Source organism: Phyllobates terribilis, unplaced genomic scaffold, assembly GCF_046119375.1.
Source record: "Phyllobates terribilis strain yellow unplaced genomic scaffold, ASM4611937v1 Scaffold_8__6_contigs__length_399053987, whole genome shotgun sequence".
Lineage (NCBI taxonomy): Eukaryota > Metazoa > Chordata > Amphibia > Anura > Dendrobatidae > Phyllobates > Phyllobates terribilis.
The window spans coordinates 42,139,247-42,159,693 of NW_027362768.1; positions in this window are offsets into that span (position 1 = coordinate 42,139,247).

The window sequence follows — 20,447 nt, forward strand, 5'->3', positions numbered from 1 at the left end:
TGGATGCATAGAAATAAAAGCACACAAGTAATGTGTACACCTCAAAAGAGATTACTTACATAATGACCACCAAGGGAATAGCAAGGGGAGATATGCCGTCCTAAACCCCGACGACGCAGTTTCGCCTGTAGCTTTTTCAAAGGGGCGTGTACTGATGTGAGTCCAGGCGCAACTATATATCCGTGGACAACAGCTGTGTTTAATTAACATAGTGAGCCCATGGGATTGGAGTACTAATGGCGCATGTGTAGGTTACTAGGTAACTCATTCATAAACAGGAGCTTCCGTTGTCTAGCGGGTGACACGCAAGCGTGGAACGCATGCTGTGTCTATTGCGCAAGACCGGAAGTTCAATGAGCCCTTTCGCACACAAGCGCACTCTCCAATTACAAGATCCCCATATAGTAGTGGCGGTGTTCAAAGAAGGCGTGGTGTACTGAAGAAAGATACGTTGTCACAGCAAGTGAATACAATCAAAAGATACAAGATCCCCATATAATAGAAAGAACGTTAATGAATATCTGACGAATCGTTCAGTCTTAAATTGGGACCTTATATTATTGTGTTTGTGTATAATTTTTATTATCATTATTATATTATATTATTATATCAAATCATTTATTACTATTAATATTATTTCACTATGCACATTCTATTTTTTTTTTATCATATCCTTCCTTCCACTTTTTATATATTATCTTTTGATTGTATTCACTTGCTGTGACAATGTATCTTTCTTCAGTACACCACGCCTTCTTTGAACACCGCCACTACTATATGGGGATCTTGCATCTTTTGATTGTATTCACTTCCTGTGACAACGTATCTTTCTTCAGTACACCACGCCTTCTTTGAACACCGCCACTACTATATGGGGATCTTGTATCTTTTGATTGTATTCACTTGCTGTGACAACGTATCTTTCTTCAGTACACCACGCCTTCTTTGAACACCGCCACTAATATATGGGGATCTTGTAATTGGAGAGTGCGCTTGTGTGCGAAAGGGGTCATTGAACTTCCGGTCTTGCGCAATAGACACAGCATGCGTTCCACGCTTGCGTGTCACGCGCTAGACAACGGAAGCTCCTGTTTATGAATGAGTTAACTAGTAACCTACACATGCGCCATTAGTACTCCAATCCCATGGGCTCACAATGTTAATTAAACACAGCTGTTGTCCACGGATATATAGTTGCACCTAGACTCACATCAGTACACGCCCCTTTGAAAAAGCTACAGGCGAAACGGCGTCGTCGGGGTTTAGGACGGCATATCTCCCCTTGTTATTCCCTTGGTGGTCATTATGTAAGTAATCTCTTTTGAGGTGTACACATTACTTGTGTGCTTTTATTTCTATGCATCCACCTGACAGGTCTTGTTGTTAGCACTTGCTAAATGGGATGCATAAGATGTAATTACAATTATTGCACTACCTTTGTTCTTCTGGTACACCTGCAAGTGTATTTTTGTATGCACTAATCTCTTTATGCACTTTTTCACTTTATATATTTATTTATAATTTGATTTAGGGTATATGTATATATATATATATATGTATATATATATATATGTATATTAATTTACATATTTTGATACTGTTTCAGGCACATTTGCACTTTACTTATCTGCAGGTTGTACTATTTACCGATATTAAATTATCAAATTATTATATCATTATTAGTCCCCTTTTTTTAGGAATTGTGCACAATATTTATTAGTTGTAATATACCTTTTGACCCTTTTTGATATAGGGCCCCCCACCACTGTATTTGTTTAGCTAAGGGAATATGTTTGTTATGTATTCTGAGGGCACCTGTTTTTTAATCCTGTTTCTATTTTAAACTGTTGAAATAAATAATAATTAATTTTATGTGTCTTTCTATTTTTTCTTCCATTTAAACCAAGGCGCATATGGCCTAGGTTTCTTTGATGGTGACAAAACTACCAGCCTGACCACCACCAGAAAGATCAGGCACATGACAGCAAAGCACCCGACTATTTGGGGTGAACCCCAGGGTCCACGACCAGTGTCAGCGGGTGTCCCCACTGCTTCTTCTGCTGTTTTGCGTGTGATAGAACCCCCTGTTGTGCGTGAAAGGCAATCCCCTGTCCATACTGCATGCAAAGGTGCCCCTCCTCTCAGTCTTCACTTGTTATGGCAGTTTCTCAAGAAACAGCATCAACGTCCACGTCCACGTCCCACCGCAGCGTTCAATTGTCCATATCCCAGAGCTTTGAACGAAAGTGCAAATTCATAGCCAACACTATTTTGCCCGTTGTGCCATCCCCGCACTACACAAGCACTTGTCCCAAAACATCTGCCGTGCCCTCAACAACGCAGTTACTGGGAGAGTCCACTTAACAATGGACAAGTGGACAAGTGCTTGTGGCCAGGGATGGTACATCTCCCTGACAGCACACTGGGTAAACAAAGTGGAAGCCGGGACCCAGTCGGACCTTGGGACGGAACACATCCTCCCCACACCGAGAATTGCGGGCCCTATGTCAGTCAGAGTTGCCCCCACAGTGTACAGCTCCTGCGCATCATCCTCCTCCTCCTCCTCATGTTCAGCCTCCATATCAGATATCACCACATCAGTTACAAGCTGGAAGCACTGCAGTACTGCCTCAGCCAAGCAGCAACAGGCTGTGCTGAAGCGCATAAGCTTAGGTGATAAACCTCACACTGCTTGTGAGTTGTGCATAACTGTGAAAGAGCAGGCAGATCTGTGGCTGAGATAGCTGAACCTACATCCAGGCATGGTCGTGTGTCACAATGGCAGTAACCTCGTGGCGGTTCTGAGACGAGGCGAGGTTACACACGTACCATACCTGGCTCATGTGCTTAACCTCATGGTTCAGCGGTTTCTTAAATCATACCCAGAGTTGCCAGATCTGCTTGTCAAAGTACGCCACCTGTTAGCTCATTTTCGCAAGTCGGCTACAGCTTCCGCCACCCTTGCTGTGTTGCAGCAGCGTTTGCAGCTTCCGGCACATCGACTGGTGTGTGATGTCCCCACACTTTGGAACTCTACCCTCCACATGTTGCAAAGGATTTGTGAGCAGAAGAGATCAGTTGTGGAGTACCAGCTGCAACAAGGCCGTCGATATTCTGGTCAGACTCCACACATAAGACCTCAGGAGTGGACCTGGATGTCTGACATAAGTACCATCCTGACAAACTTTGAGGAGTCCACCAAGATGGTGAGTGGCGAAGATGCCATCATTAGCGTCAGCATCCCAGTTGTCTGTCTTTTGCAACGCTCTCTGCAGAGAATTAAAGAGGAGGCATTGCAGGGGGGAGTATGATGAGATGGATCAAGAAGCCGTAGCGGGCGATTACACACAGCCCAGCCTCATCTCATCCCAACGTGCATTGGGGGGCAATGAGGGAGAGGAGGAGGAGGAGGAAGAACAGGAGCTGTTATCATGCGCTGTAGACGGTAGTACCTGTACAACTGTCATACCGTCAGTTCAGCGTGGATGGCCTGAAGACAGGGGGGAGGAGGAAGAGGAGGAGGAGAGCATGGTCAGTCGTCATCTTGGTGAGGACACGGAAGTCTTGCCCGTTACCAGTCTGGCATGCATGGCTGACTTTATGTTATGCTGCCTTAACCGTGACCCTCACATTGTCAAAATGTTGGGTGACAGTCATTACTGGTTGGTGGCACTTTTAGACCCCCGCTACAAGGAGAACTTTCACTCTCTTATTCCTGAGGTGGAGAGGTCTGCAAAAATGGGGCAGTACCAGAAGTCCCTTGCTGCAGAACCGTTAAAAAAATTCCCATCTGAACACACTAGCGGCAGAGGTCACAGTTTGTTGCCCAACCAAGGCGCACAGGCGAGAGAGATGCTACTCCAATCCAGCATAGGCAGAGGAACACTGTAAATGTTCTGGGACAGTTTTCTGAGACCCGCCCAGCTTACAGGCCCTGACGTGCGGGGTAGTCTCACAAGGAGTTCAAAAGATGGTTAGGGAATACCTTGCCGACCGTTCCAGCGTCCTCCGTGATTCCTCTGTGCCTTTTAAATATTGGGTATCCAAGCTGGACACTTGGAATGAACTCGATCTGTACGCCTTGGAGGTCCTGGCCTGCCCTGCCGCTAGCGTGTTATCGGACCGTGTTTTTAGTGCCGCTGGGGGAATTATAACTGATAAGCGCACTCGCCTGTCAACTGGCAATGCTGACAAGCTGACCCTTATCAAAATGAACAAGGGCTGGATTGGGCTAGACTTCTCATCACCACCAAATGACAGCAGAGTAACATAATGTCAAATCCACTGTGTTATTTCGGTAGGTGTATTCCCATGCACCGCTTCACACCCACACATGGGTATACGCTTCCTCATTTCGGCTGTTTTTTGCTTATCTCCTTATCCTCAGCCTCCACCACCACTATAAGACCAGGGAGACCGTGGTCCATGTTGCCAGCATTGCAAGTTCCTCCGTCCTAATTTTTGGCATCTTTTGCTTGGAAGGCATAGCCAAAAACTATAGGAAACCCACTCCCCAATAATGGGAATAATGTTTTTAATATGCTGTACTGCATGGCTCTTGTAAGGGGCATTGCAAGTTTCCCCATCCTAATTTTTGGCAGCTTTTGCTTGGAAGGCATAGGCAAAGACTATGGGAGACCCACTTTCCAATAATGGGAATAATGTTTTTAATATCCTGTACTGCATGGCTCTTGTAAGGGGCATTGCAAGTTCCTCCGTCCTAAATTTTGGCAGCTTTTGCTTGGAAGGCATAGGCAAAGACTATGGGAGACCCACTCCCCAATAATGGGAATAATGTTTTTAATATCCTGTACTGCATGGCTCTTGTAAGGGGCATTGCAAGTTCCTCCTTCCTAATTTTTGACAGCTTTTGCTTGGAAGGCATAGGCAAAGACTATGGTAGACCCACTCCCCATTGATGGTAATAATTTTTTTAATCTGCTGTACTGCATGGCTCTTGTAAGGGGCATTGCAAGTTCCTCCTTCCTAATTTTTGACCGCTTTTGCTTGGAAGGCATAGGCAAAGACTATGGGAGACTCACTCCACAATAATGGGAATAATGTTTTTAATATGCTGTACTGCATGGCTCTTGTAAGGGGCATTATAATCGTCTTGTTAAGCTACTGTGACCTCCACGTCTCTTCCAAGGGTCATTGATATTGTCTTTTTATTCCACTGGGACCTCCACGTCTCTTCCAAGGGGCATTGATATTGTCTTTTTATTCCACTGTGACCTCCACGTCTCTTCCAAGGGGCATTAAAACCGTCTTGTTAAGCTACTGTGACCAGCAAGTCTCTAGCAAGAGGCATTAAAACCATCTTGTTAAACCACTCTGAACTCCACGTCGCTTCCAAGGAGCATTATAATCGTCTTGTTAAGCTACTGTGACCTCCACATCTCTTCCAAGGGGCATTAAAAGCATCTTGTTAAACCACTCTGAACTCCACATCTCTTCCAAGGGGCATTGAAATGTTGTTTTAAATTAACTATAACCTCCACGACTCTTCCAAAGGGCATTGCATTTCCTCCTAATTTTAGTCAGCTTTTGCTTTTCAATGCATAGGCGAACACTAAGGGAGACCCTCTCCCCAATAATGGGGAGAAGGTTTTTAGTATGCTCTAATCCACGTCTGTTTCAAGGGGCATTGCAGTTCCTCATAATTTTTGGAAAGCCTTCCATTCACTGCTTAGGCCAACAGTGTACCGGAGACCCAGTTGCTCTAAATGGAAAAAACGGTTTAGTTAAGACCCTCTGACCTCCATGTCACTTCCAAGGGGCATTGGAGTGCCTCAAAATTTTTGGTAGGCATTCCACTCACTGTATGCCCTATAACTGTGTGGCTGAACCTCTCCTTTTGGTACAGAAACATATCCTACAAGACATGTGTGGTTGACTGGCCTGATATTGATGTGAATGGTCCCTTTTCCTCCTGCTCTTTCTCCTTTGCCACCACCTCATCCATCATTCATCACCTGAAGATTTGTTTTAACGGGAGTCATAGAACTGGGATAGTAGCAGGAAAACATCCAACAATCCTCGGAGGAGGTAGGATATGCGCTGACCACCTCAGGCCTTGCCGCTACTACATACATGCACTTGCATTCCAAGGAACTGAAAGCTAAGGAGATGGATGGCCTCATGATCAAGAATAATTTACTCGTTGTGTAGGAGGCCAACCACTGCTGCTGTCTACCTTCTGAACTGTGTGTTGAAGCCTGATTGACCCAGGACCCGCAATCCTCTATGTCTGGAGGTTGTGTTGCATCCCAGTGTCCAACTGTGTCCCAGCTTCCACAATATTAACCCAGTGTGAAGGCATCAGTGAGATGGACCATCCCTGGCCACATTCACTTGTCCATGTGTTTGTGGTTAGGCTTTCCGTCCCACTAAATGCACTGGGGAGGGCACAGGTAATGTTTTGGTATGCGCGCTTGTTTATAAGGTGCACCAGGACAAATTGGGGCAACTGGGGACTGTTTATGGCCACTCGGCCGCTCTCTGGCGGCTGAGGACCAAGCGTGGACACCCGGCCGCCAGGCGGCTGGGGACTGAGTAGGGATACCAGGTCGCCGACGCAGCCATGACGTGGTGGCCAGATTCCACCTCCACATGCCTAAAAATCCCAATTTCAAGTGCAAGCAAGCAAGCAGTATGGTATTGCAGCCTGGGATTGGGTGGATGGCAAGCTGCATATTTGCACTTGCATTGCAAGGAATGGGGGAGGTACAATTGAACACTGCCCTGGGACAAGGTCTTGAATGGGGATAGTTGCAAGTCTGCAACGACAGGTGCAGGGCGGGAGGCATCTTCGCAAGTGCCATGAACAGGGGGTTGGCATGCACACACTACAGCGTAATAGGCTGTAATTCTCCCTAAATGCACTGGGGAGGGCTCAGGTAATGTTTTGGTATACGCGCTTTTGTATAAGGTGCACCGGGACAAATGGGGGCAACTGGGGACCGAGTATGGATACCCGGCCGCCGGGCGGCTGGGTACTGAGTATGGATACCAGGCCACCGCTAGAGCCAAGACATGGTGGCCGGCGTCTGCCTCAACAAGCCTAAAAGGCCTAATTTCAAGTGCAAGCAAGCTAGCAATATGGTATTGCAGCCTCGGGCTGGGTGGGTGGCAGGCTGCACACTTACACTTGCATACCAAGAAAACAAAGCAGATGCTAACTTTCATCATCATCATGCTCCTCACCTTGGCACTCTCAACTCCCCTGATGGAGAAGCCAGGGCCCACCGGAGGAGTCTCTGGTTGTCTGGTGGGCTTGTCCAATGCTGCCATAAAGCAGGCCAGTCAAAGAAAAGTGTGGGGAAGGTTCCCGGGACAAATAGTGGCGGCTGGGGACTGAGTATGGAGACCTCGCCGCCGATGCAGCCATGAGGTAGTGGCCAGCTTTGGCCTCCTCCAAACTAAAAGGCCTCATTTCAAGTGCAAGCTAGTAGTATAGTATTGCAGCCTGCGGGTGGGTGGGTTGGTGGTTGGCTGCATATTTGCACTTGCATTGCAAGGAATGTGGGAGGTACAATTGAACACTGCCCTGGGACAAGGACTTGCACAGGGATAGTTGAAAGTCTGCATCTTCTGATGCGGCAAGGATCACTTCTGATGGGCACACTTTTAGGCAGTTACCTGGGTGTCAAAGATGCTTCCAGGGGTCTTCCCCATGCTGTTCCCATGTCTTTTCAGCACTGTATGCATGTGTCACACAGCACATGGCCAGATAAGGTTGTAAAATGTTAAAATGACATCTCCCGGTGAATGCATTTGTCACAGTTGAAAGCAATACAAGTGCAAAAACGCATAAAAAATGCTACTTATGAACATAGCCCAAGGTATGGAGGAGTATTTTTGTTTTTGGTTATTTATTTTACCTTATACACAAGTCTTTACCCTGGAAAGAAAGTTCCTTAACATATTTCACAGGAAAACAGTTTCAGTTTCGTTTTTGAAAGTTTTGTGAGCCCGTAAAAGTCGCTTAATACCTCTGACCACGTTGTTGACAGCAGTGATGAGGGGTGCCATACATACCAGTATTGAGGGATGAGGGTGTCATGCATACCAGGATTGGGGGATGAGGAGGCCATGCATATCAGGATTGGGGGATGAGGAGGCCATGCATACCAGAATTGGGGGATGAGGGGGGCCACACATACAAGGATTGGGGGATGAGGGAGGCCACATATACCAGGATTGGGGGTGAGGGGGGCCACACATACCAGGATTGGGGGATGAGGGGGGCCACAAATACCAGGATTGGGGGATGTGGGGGGCCACACATGCCAGGATTGGGGATGAGGGGTGCCATATATACCAGTATTGAGGGATGAGGGGGCCATGCATACCAGGATTGGGGGATGAGGAGGCCATGCATACCAGGATTGAAGTATGAGAGGTGCCATACATACCTGGATTGGGGGATAAGAGGTGCCATAAGTATCAGGATTGGGGGATAAGTGGTGGCATACATACCAGGATTGGGAGATGAGGGGTGCCATATGTACCAGGATTGGGGGAAGAGGGGTGCCATACATTCCATAATTGGGGGATGATGGGTGCCATACGTACCAGGACTGGGGAAATTTACAAGTAGCTGCTGCATTTCCCACCCTACGCTTATACTCGATTCAATGCGTTTTCCCAGATTTTTGTGATAAAATTAGAGGCCTCGGCTTGTACTCTGGTCGGCTTATTTAAAATATACAGTATTTTAAAATCAGTGAGTACGTGGTACCCATAATACTGCAGGACTGTAGGGTGCATTATATTATACGGGGGCTGCATTTTACCCTATGGGGTGTTAATATACTATATGGAGAACTTTGGGGATGCATTATATTCTATGGAGGACCATAGGAAGTTCATTATAGTATATAGAGGATTATGGGGGGCACATTATACTATATGGAAGATTATGGGGGGCGTATTATACTATATGGAGAATTATGGGTGGCGTATTATACTATATGGAAGGCTATGTGAGGCCATTATAATATTTTGAGGGCTATGTGGGGGGCCATTATACTGTGTGAAAGCAATTATATGGTGTGAAGGTTTGTGTGGGGTTCATCATACTGTTTGGAGGGCTGTGTGGGGCCATTATATTGTTTGGAGGGCTAGTGCGGGCGATTATACTGTATGTAGGCCCATTACACTGTATGGAGGGCTGTGTGGGAGTCACAGTTAGGGGATCATACTGTGTTAGGCACAACATATTTTGCCTTGGGAGTTGAAGTGGGGTACAATAGGGTCATTATACTGTGCATGTGGAGGCTAATGTGGAGGAATGCACCATGGGGGGTATCATACTGTGTTTGGCAGACACTATTGTTTGCATAATACTTTATGGGGGCAATGATAGAGGAATCTAGGATTTCAGAAGGAGGAAAATTACTAAGTAAAGGCGGGAAAATTGTGAGATCTGCTCTTCTGTGACTCAGACAAATATTAATTTATTTTTTGTGAGGGGGGTCAATTAGGGCCTCTGCTATGGGGCCTCATGATTTCTATGTATGCCCCTGGACTGGAACATGATTTATTCCTTCCAAAGACCATGCTAAGGACCAGGGGCACTCATTATGGGTGGAAGAAAGGCAATTCTTGCAGCTAAGCAGGAAAGGGTTCTTTACAGTCAGAGCAGTCAGACTGTGGAATGCCCTACCAAAAAGGTAGCAATGGCTGACACTATAACAGCTTTCAAAAAAAGGGCTGGATTATTTCCTCAATACACTTAACATTGTGAGTTACATAGTTACATAGTTACATAGTTTATAAGGCCGAAAAAAGACAAGCGTCCATCCAGTTCAGCCTATTTCTTGTGCACTGCAGCTATTCCGCAGCGTTGATCCAGGGGAAGGCAACAAAAAACCATGCGGTATAGGCCAATTTACATCATTGAGGAAAAATTCACTTCCCGACTCCAATCTGGCAGTCAGATTAAATCCCTGGATTAATTAACTAAGCATAAGATGTAATTTTATTGTTCTCAAGAAAGGCGTCCAGGCCTCTCTTGAACTCATTAAGTGAGTTGGACATCACCACTTCCTCTCCCAGAGAGTTCCAGAGTCTCACGGCTCTGACCGTAAAGAATCCCCTTCTATGCTGGTGCAGGAACCTCCTTTCCTCCAGACGCATAGTGTGCCCCCTCGTCTTTGTCACCATCCTTGGTACAAACAGGTCATTAAGTTAAATTAGACAAAATGTTCAATTGAGGGAGAAACGTTGAACTTGATGGACCTAGGTCTTTATTTAAACTACGTAACTAGGGATAATTTTTGCACCAAAGTGTGAAAAAGCCACATTTTTTTCTGTTTGCACTGGAAGGCAACTGCCCCTAAATAAGTATAACTTTTATAAATTTTTTTACAATTTGAGTAGCCTAGTAAAACTGATATTGCAGTTTATTTTTAAATGGCATGTGATTTAACACAGGTTACTATTTGTTTTTGCCTAGCCAGATACAAGGAGGTCACTAGGACATTAGTAAGGCTTTGTTTGTATTGAACCCCTTTGAGCTCTTTAATGCAGTCCTAGTAGACCTACAAGTGTTAGACACCTTTTTTCTGTGCAATTAGAGGTTTTGCAATATTGAGATTTGAGGGATGAATCCCCCATTCAGAAAAGCATGAAAATTTCAATTTTAAATTGTTCGATTATCTCTAGCACTGTTATTGCAGTACATCTCAGATCAATCAATTCAAAGTCACATTGAGTAACTATAAAGGTATGATTTATGGCTGACGAGGAGGTTGATTAATAAAAACACTGATTCATGTTAACGGTGTCACTGTCAGAGAAAACATTATTCTGCCATGCTTTTGTCAAAAAGGACGGGACAAGAAAAGCTAGTTAGATTCTCTTTCCAAAAGCAGGCACCTGCCACTGTATTTGGGTGGAGTGAAAGGGGTGGTCCGACACTAACATTGATTGTATTCTTAAATGTATATTTATTTAATATAATAATTTAATTTATTTTCTAATATGCTTGAATTAAAAAGTACTATTGCTCCCTCTCTTCTCTCTCTGCTTTAATTTTTTTACCTACTTTCCTCGATATGGGCAAGGTAGTCAGCCATGGATCTGAATCTCAGCCAGTACAAATAGGTTTTGTAAAAACGATCATAGGTGTTGTTAATCTTAGAGGTTAGTTCCTCCTTTAACATTATCTAGTTTATTTTAATAATCCAGAGGGAGATTGTCGAAGCAGTATCTTTCTTACAGAGTAATGGAAAGCATGCTCTTGCAGACGCGATTAAGGATATTAATATTGAGTGCCTGTAGGTTTTTAAAGAATGTCACAGTGATGGAAAAGTGTGAGTGCCGGTTCCAGTACTGAGATGAGGTCTGTGATTTTTCATACTACTTGTTGCACCATTTCCTAAAAAGGAGAGAGGAGCTTGCATGACCACAAAATGTGTAGCAGATTACCCTCTTCCTCCCCACATCTCCAACACATGGGACTGATTTCCGGAAAAGATAGAGTGTAGGCGAGTTTGGACCTTATACCTCCGAGAAAGCAATTTATAAGCAGCCTTATGAAAGTGGGAGCAGATAGAAGATTTGCGAGTTAATGCGAAAATATGCCTCAACTACTCCTTTGATAGGTAGTGGCCCAATTCGCCCTCCCATTGTGTTTGAAAGTTGGTATTAGGTTGGATTGGAGGATCAATCAATAAGGAGAAAGAGAAGGATATTGCATGTCTTTGCGGTCCCGTGTCTGAACATGCAATTTCAAAAGGCATCTTGCCATCTTGTCATCGTTGTAGGAGGGGTCTAGGAGGGAGAGATTGGAAAAAGTGAGAAAGCTGACACACTCTCTAAGTTCCCAGGGGATAGGGAGCAGAGAGGCCAAGAAAGTGGTACTTTGAAGGCAATACATGACCAGCGCCAAAATGAGAGTCTCTGAATCAACCACTAATTAACCAGGTAGAGAAGTCTTCTAACACCCCGGGAAGGGGGAAGCAGATTTCCTAGAATGGGAAACATAGAGGAAGATAGCAGTAAGATATGAGAGCGGACCAAGGGGTGAGTACAACAGGCAAGGGTAGCTCCAATTGTGGTATGGATTTTAAGTGACTTAAGGACAAATCCAGCCAAGGAGTAGCTGTCAAGGGGATATTTGTAAAGCTTTGCTCAATCATGACTCAGGATTTTCCCTTACCATTTCTACAACAGTCCAGAACTCTAGAGAGGTAAGCAGCAATATAATAAGATCTGAAATCAGGCAAAGTTATACACTCTGAGGACTTAAATCGATAAAGGATGGTTCTACTGATGCGGGGAGGTTTACCAGACCAAACAAATCTGGTTTGAACCGAGGTGAGACTACTAAGAATGATGATGGAATCTCAATTGGAAGAGCTTGAAAAAAATACAATATCTGCTTGAGAATTTTCATTTTGAAGATTGCACTTCTACCGAACCATACAAAAGCATTCATCATCCATCTTCTCCTGTACCGATTGAAGAAGTTTAGGGAAATTAAGAGAATATGTTAAGCTTTTGTCCCTCAGTAGCAAAATCCTTAAATATTTTAATGCTGAGTTGGCCCATTTGAAGCTGAAGGATGCTTTCAGAGGCGTTAAAAAAGAGGGCGAAGTGTTAATGTTCAAGGCCTCAGATTTGGAGGAGTTAATTTTAAAGCTGGAGAGGCCATTATATGTGTGGAATTCTGCCATGAAGTTTGGGAGTGAGGTAGTTGGGTTATTAATAAAAAAGAGCAGCATAGGTCATCAGCATAGGCTGCAGTCTTGTAAGGAGAGCCGCAAATGCAAGGGCCCGTAATGCTAGCATTGGATCAAATCTTTCTGAGGAAAGAGTCCAGTGTAAGTATCAAAATTAAAAGGAATAATGGGCACCCCTGACATGTGCCATTGCATATAGCAAACTCTTGAGATAAGATCCCAATGTCTTTAACGCTGGCAGTCGGCTTTGTGTAAAGGGCGGATATACAACGTAGCATGTTGAATTTTAGGCCCACAGCACAGTCTTATTCATGAACATCCTGTTTAACCTGTAGCGTCGGCGTCCCTACCCTCTGCTAGGCAGGGACGCTGTTCCCCTCACCTCTCTTCTCCGAGCCCGGCGTCCTCCTCCCGCTCTGCTGGCAGCGCGCGCTCCTTCCCGGCCACTGTGCTTAGGGCGCGCGCGCGCTCCCTCCCTCTTAAAGGGGCCGCGCGCGCCGTCCTAAGGAGTCCCCGGCCAATGGCCGGAGGACTTCACCATATATAAGGCACCTCCTCCAAAATGGAGGTGCCCGAGCAATGTTGTTGCACTGTTCACTACTCTGCTTCAGCCCTCAGGTCCCGTTGCCAGTTACCTGCCTGATTCCTGCCAGAGTCCTGCCAGTTTGCTGTCTGTTTCCTGCCTGATATTCCTGCTACCTGCTTGCTAGCCTGAGGTCCGACGGTCTGCCTTCCTACTCCTGTCAGTCTGTCTAAGGACTAGCTTGGCCGCTCACCTGGGAGCGCTCACCTGCTACCTGCCTGCTAGCCTTCCTGGAGGCTCCGCTGTCACGTGCTGTGACCACCAGCTATTCCAGAGATTCCTGCCCGCTCACCTGGGAGCGCTCCTCCGCTGCCTGCCTGCTTGCCTACCTGGAGGCTCCGCCGTCACATGCTGTGACCACCTGCTCTTCCAGAGACTCTTGCCCGCTCACCTGGGAGCGCTCATCTGCTACCTGTCTGTTGATCTTCCTGGAGGTACTGCCGTCACATGCTGTGACCACCCGATTATCCAGAGACTCTCGCCTGCTCACCTGGGAGCTCACGTCTATCATCTGCCGCCACAGGTTGTACCCATCCTTTACCCAGAGACTGCCCCGGTCACTTGCCGTGACCTCCTGCCCGCTCATCCAGAGACTGCCCCGGTCACTTGCCGTGACCTCCTGCCCGTTCATCCAGAGACTGCCCCGGTCACTTGCCGTGACCTCCTGCCCGTTCATCCAGAGACTGCCCCAGTCACTTGCCATGACCTCCTGCCCGTTCATCCAGAGACTGCCCCGGTCACTTGCCGTGACCTCCTGCCCGTTCATCCAGAGACTGCCCCGGTCACTTGCCGTGACCTCCTGTCCGTTCATTCAGAGACTGTCCCAGTCACCTGCTGTGACTGCCTGCCCATCTACCCTGGTCGCCACCCGCGCCCTTACAAGGATCGCCCCCTTGTATAGTAGCTCAGAGGTTCCGCCTCCCAGACCCGTTACAGTTTGCTCGGGCCATGGAACCCGGTGGCACCCAAGCTCCCTCGCTCTCGGACCTCTGTCATGAACTGTCCCGTCAGAGGTCCCAACAGGAGTCCATCCTGGGTCACCTGCGGAATGTCAATTCTCGCCTGGACACTCTGACTGCTCCACCAGCAACCACCGCCAGTGCCCTGACTCACAACCCGGCAGCTCCGCTGCCCACCAATACCATGGTATCCTACCCCGGACCCCGGCTTTCTGCACCTCCTCGCTTCGGAGGCGACTCCGCCCAGGCTCGGGGCTTCATAAATCAGTGCACCCTGCACTTTGAACTCCTGTCCCACCAGTTTAACTCCGACCGGGCCAAAATTGCCTTCATCATGTCCCATCTCACCGGGGAGGCCCTGGCCTGGCTAAATCCTCTATGGGAGAGAGGAGACCCCCTGGTGTCCGACTTGCCTGCCTTTCTCATGGCTTTCCGGAAAATCTTCGACGAACCCGGACGGAAGACCTCATCCGCATCATCTCTGCTACGCCTCCATCAGGGAAGTCTCACCGTGGGCCAATATGACATACGGTTCCGTACCCTTGCCTCGGAGCTGGCCTGGGATAACGACGCTCTGGTATCCATCTTCTGGGAGGGTCTGTCCGGCCGTATTAAAGATGAACTTGCCGGTCGGGACATTCCTACCACTCTAGATGACCTAATAACTCTTGCCACCCGGATTGACCTACGGTTCCAGGAGCATGCCAAAGAGGTCACCCGTGAGAGGAGGTTTCCACGTCTAGCTCCTACTTTTCAGAAATCCGTCTCTCCCCAGGTACACTCTTCTGAGACTATGCAGGTCGACCAGACCAAGATGGTCAAAACCCGTCAGGACTTACGCCGTGCCGAAGGGAGCTGCTTCTACTGTGGCAGTAAGGAGCACCGGATCCGTACCTGTCCGGAGAGGTCGGGAAACGCCTGTGTCTAGGTTCGCTCAGAGAGGTCAACCTAGACAAGAATAAATCCTCTCCATCTCTGCTACTGTCAGTCTCTATTATCTGCGGGGAGAATCGTTATTTCGAACTAGCCCAACTTGACTCTGGAGCGGCCGGGAATCTTATCTCACAGTCCCTGGTAGAAAAATACTGCATTCCCACCAAACCTCTGGCTGTGCCTTTATCTGTCGCTGCTGTGGATGGGGGCCTCTTACCACGTCCCATCCAACTCATCACCGAATCCGTAACTCTGCAGGTGGGAATGCTGCATTCTGAGAGCATCTCTTTTCATGTTCTGCCTGGACTCTCTCACGCCCTCTTACTAGGTCTACCTTGGCTCCAGAGACATGCACCCGTGCTTGACTGGCAGACCGGAGAAGTCCTTCGCTGGAGACAGGACTGTCATAAGACTTGTTTGTTTCCTGTTCATCCCATCCATCCTTCTCCTACCCCAACTAATCTACCTGGACTTCCGATTCCCTATTGGTCATTTGCTGATGTCTTTAATAAAAAAGAGGCAGAGACATTACCCCCTCATAGACCATACGACTGTCCTATCGACCTGTTACCCGGTACTACTCCTCCCCGTGGGCGTATTTACCCATTGTCCGCTGCTGAGACCCGGTCGATGTCCGAATATATTGAGGAGAATTTGGCCAGGGGATTCATCCGGAAATCTACCTCCCCGGCGGGAGCAGGCTTCTTCTTCGTAAAAAAGAAGGACGGCTCTCTCCATCCCTGTATAGACTATAGAGGCCTTAACCAGATCACGGTGAAGAATAAGTACCCCCTTCCGCTCATTCCAGAATTATTTGATCACCTGAGGGGGGCTAGAGTCTTCACCAAACTGGACCTCCGTGGGGCGTACAACCTGGTCCGTATCCGTCAAGGGGATGAATGGAAGACTGCATTCAACACCCGGGACGGCCACTATGAATATCTGGTAATGCCCTTTGGTCTCTGTAATGCTCCTGCCGTCTTTCAAGAGTTGGTCAATGACATCTTCCGGGACCTTCTCTACTCCTGCGTTGTGGTGTACCTGGACGACATCTTGGTCTTCTCTCCGGATCTCCAGACTCACCGGAGGGACGTTCGTCAGGTCCTGCTCAGGCTCAGGCAGAACCACCTCTTCGCTAAATATGAGAAGTGCCTCTTTGAGCAGACCTCGCTTCCGTTTTTGGGCTACATTATTTCTCAGACCGGCCTACGAATGGATCCAGAGAAACTGTCTGCCATCGAGAAATGGCCCCGACCGGAGGGGTTGAAGGCCATTCAGCGGTTCCTGGGCTTCGCCAACTACTACCGCCTCTTCATACCGCACTTCTCTTCCCGGACTGCCCCAATTTCCGCGCTCACCCGTAAGGGTACTAATCCCAAAGAGTGGCCGCCCGAAGCAGAGGAGGCCTTTCTTTCCTTAAAACAGGCCTTCTCTTCCGCCCCGGTGCTGCATCGTCCGGACGGCAACAAGCAGTTCTTTCTGGAGGTTGACGCCTCCTCCTCTGGAGCCAGAGCTGTACTTATTCAAAAATCTTCTTCCGGGAGGATGGTAACTTGCGGCTTCTTCTCCAAACTCTTCTCCTCTTCTGAGCGCAATTATTCCATAGGAGACCGAGAGTTATTGGCCATCAAGCTGGCATTGAAGGAGTGGCGTTACCTACTCGAGGGGGCTCTTCATCCGGTAATAATTTACACTGACCACAAGAACTTGGCTTATCTCCAGCATGCCCAGAGACTTAATCCGCGCCAAGCCCGGTGGTCCTTGTTTTTTGCTCGCTTTGATTTTGTTCTACATTTTCACCCGGCTGACAAGAACATCAAAGCAGACGCCTTGTCCCGATCCTTTCTGGTATCTGATCTCGAGGAAGAACCTAAACATATCATCGATCCCGCCAGAGTAATGCAGGTGGCTCCCGTGAGTCTAAATCGTCTCCCTCCCGGTAAGACGTTCGTATCGGTACCTGATCGGGAGAAGATCCTACACTGGGGTCATTCGTCTAAACTAGCTGGCCACGCCGGTCAGAAAAAGACCCTCCAGCTTATTTCCCGGCACTACTGGTGGCCTAACCTGCGCAAGGATGTAATAGACTTTGTTTCTGCCTGTGTGTCCTGTGCCCGCAACAAAGTTCCGAGACACCTGTCAGCCGGTCGCCTTCTTCCTCTGCCAGTACCTGCTGCCCCCTGGCAGCATATAGTGATGGACTTCATAACTGATCTTCCCGTCTCTGCCGGTTGTACGGTCATTTGGGTGGTCGCTGACCGCTTTTCCAAGATGGCTCACTTCATTCCCCTGCCAGGCCTCCCGTCTGCACCCGAGCTGGCTAAAGACTTTATCCGCCACATCTTCCGTCTTCATAGCCTGCCCCGTCACATCATGTCGGATCGTGGGGTACAGTTCACTTCTCGTTTCTGGAGAGCCACTTGTAAATTGCTAGACGTCACCCTGGACTTCTCCTCCGCTTACCATCCACAGTCTAATGGTCAAGTGGAGCGGATCAATCAGATCCTGACCTGTTACCTCCGGCACTTCGTTAATGCCCACCATTCTGACTGGGTGGATCTCCTGCCATGGGCCGAATTCTCGTACAACAATCACGAGAGCGAATCTTCCTCCAAATCCCCGTTTTTTGTAGTCTTCGGTCAGCATCCTCGGATCCCGTTTCCCGTCTCCACCTCGGTGGACAATCCGGCTGTGGAATCTCTTGTTAACAAATTTTCCTCCACATGGGAGAGTACCCGGTCCGCACTCCTTCTGTCATCCGAGCGTATGAAAAGACATGCCGACAAAAAACGTCTGGATCCTCCTCAATTCCGTCCAGGGGATAAGGTCTGGCTCTCGTCCAAGTATGTCCGGCTCAAGATTCCTTCCTATAAGTTAGGGCCTCGGTTCATCGGTCCTCTGGAGGTCATCAGTCAGATCAACCCGGTGGCCTATAAATTGAAACTCCCGGCCAACTTGCGGATCCCTAACTCCTTCCATGTATCTCTCCTCAAACCTGTGGTACTTAACTCTTTTTCCAAGTCTACAGGCACGCCTCCTGCTCCGGTTTCCGCTGAAAACGAATTTGAGGTAGAGAACATTCTGGCCACCAAAAGGGTAAGAGGGAAGACCTTTTTTCTAGTAGATTGGAAGGGGTTTGGTCCTGAAGAGAGAACGTGGGAGCCCCGGGAGAACATCCATGCCCCTCTCATCCTAGCTAAATTTCTGTCTGGCCTAAAAAAGGGGGGGCCTAAAGGGGGGGGGTACTGTAGCGTCGGAGTCCCTGCCCTCTGCTAGGCAGGGACGCTGTTCCCCTCACCTCTCTGCTCCGAGCCCGGCGTCCTCCTCCCGCTCTGCTGGCAGCGCGCGCTCCTTCCCGGCCACTCTGCTTAGGGCGCGCGCGCTCGCGCTCCCTCAATCTTAAAGGGGCCGCGCGCGCCGTCCTAAGGAGTCCCCGGCCAATCTCCGGAGGATTTCACCATATATAAGGCACCTCCTCCAAAATGGAGGTGCCCGAGCAATGTTGTTGCACTGTTCACTACTCTGCTTCAGCCCTCAGTTCCCGTTGCCAGTTACCTGTCTGATTCCTGCCAGAGTCCTGCCAGTTTGCTGTCTGTTTCCTGCCTGATATTCCTGCTACCTGCTTGCTAGCCTGAGGTCCGACGGTCTGCCTTCCTACTCCTGTCAGTCTGTCTAAGGACTAGCTTGGCCGCTCACCTGGGAGCGCTCACCTGCTACCTGCCTGCTAGCCTTCCTGGAGGCTCCGCCGTCATGTGCTGTGACCACCAGCTATTCCAGAGATTCCTGCTCGCTCACCTGGGAGTGCTCCTCCGCTACCTGCCTGCTTGCCTACCTGGAGGCTCCGCTGTCACGTGCTGTGACCACCTGCTATTCCAGAGACTCTTGCCCGCTCACCTGGGAGCGCTCCTCCGCTACCTGCCTGCTTGCCTACATGGAGGCTCCGCCGTCACGTGCTTTGACCACCTGCTATTCCAGAGACTCTTGCCCGCTCACCTGGGAGCGCTCATCTGCTACCTGTCTGTTGATCTTCCTGGAGGTACCGCCGTCACATGCTGTGACCACCCGATTATCCAGAGACTCTCGCCTGCTCTCCTGGGAGCTCACGTCTATCATCTGCCGCCACAGGTCGCACCCATCCTTTACCCAGAGACTGCCCCGGTCACTTGCCATGACCTCCTGCCCGTTCATCCAGAGACTGCCCCGGTCACTTGCCGTGACCTCCTGCCCGTTCATCCAGAGACTGCCCCGGTCACTTGCCGTGACCTCCTGCCCGTTCATCCAGAGACTGCCCCGGTCACTTGCCGTGACCTCCTGTCCGTTCATTCAGAGACTGTCCCAGTCACCTGCTGTGACTGCCTGCCCGTCTACCCTGGTCGCCACCCGCTCCCTTACAAGGACCGCCCCCTTGTATGGTAGCTCAGAGGTTCCGCCTCCCAGACCCGTTACATAACCTGACAAAAGCCTTTTCTGCATCAGTGGATAGAAGCATAAGGGGCTGGGCTTTCACTTTAGATGTATGTATGAGGTTCAGTGCTTCGGCTGCATTGTCTCTGGCCTATCTGCCTCTCATAAACCCTGCCTGGCCTGGGTGGATAATATCTGCTAAAAGCAGTGATAATATGGATGCAAGTATTTTTATTTTTGCATATAACTAAATATCCACATTAAGAAGTGAGATAGACCTATAGCTTACACTTTGATATGGGCCTTCCCTTTTTATGAATGACTGAACTGTGAGCTCTAAAGGAATCTCCTGGGAGAGAGGAGCCGTTGGAAATTGCATAAAAGCTAGAAATTAGATGTGGAGAAAGATAGTCCAAGAATTGTTTATGATAGGTTAAGGAGAACCCATCCGAGGAAGGAGCTTTCCCCTGATATGGACACTTTTATAGCTATTCGTATTTCCCCTTCAGTAAAGGCCAACTCAAGGGATTCTGTGTCAGTGTCAGACAAAGTGGGCAGACCGGACTCTTTTATGTTTATTTGAATGAGAGACTTGAAGTCCATATTTTGTGTTGCCGGATTTGTTGAATCCACAGAGTACAGGGAGGAGTATATGTTTTTAAATGTATTGGCAATACCAGGAAGAAGATGTTTGTTTCATTGTGACTGGTCCATGATAAAAATAATGTGAGTATTAGATCTCTGTACCCTAAAGGCCCTAGCCAAGAACTTACCACTTTTATTACCATGCTCAAAGTAGTGATAGCCACATTTAAAAAGAACAGCTTTTACTTTATGAAGGAGAAGAGCAAATTTCATTTTAGAACGTATTCTATC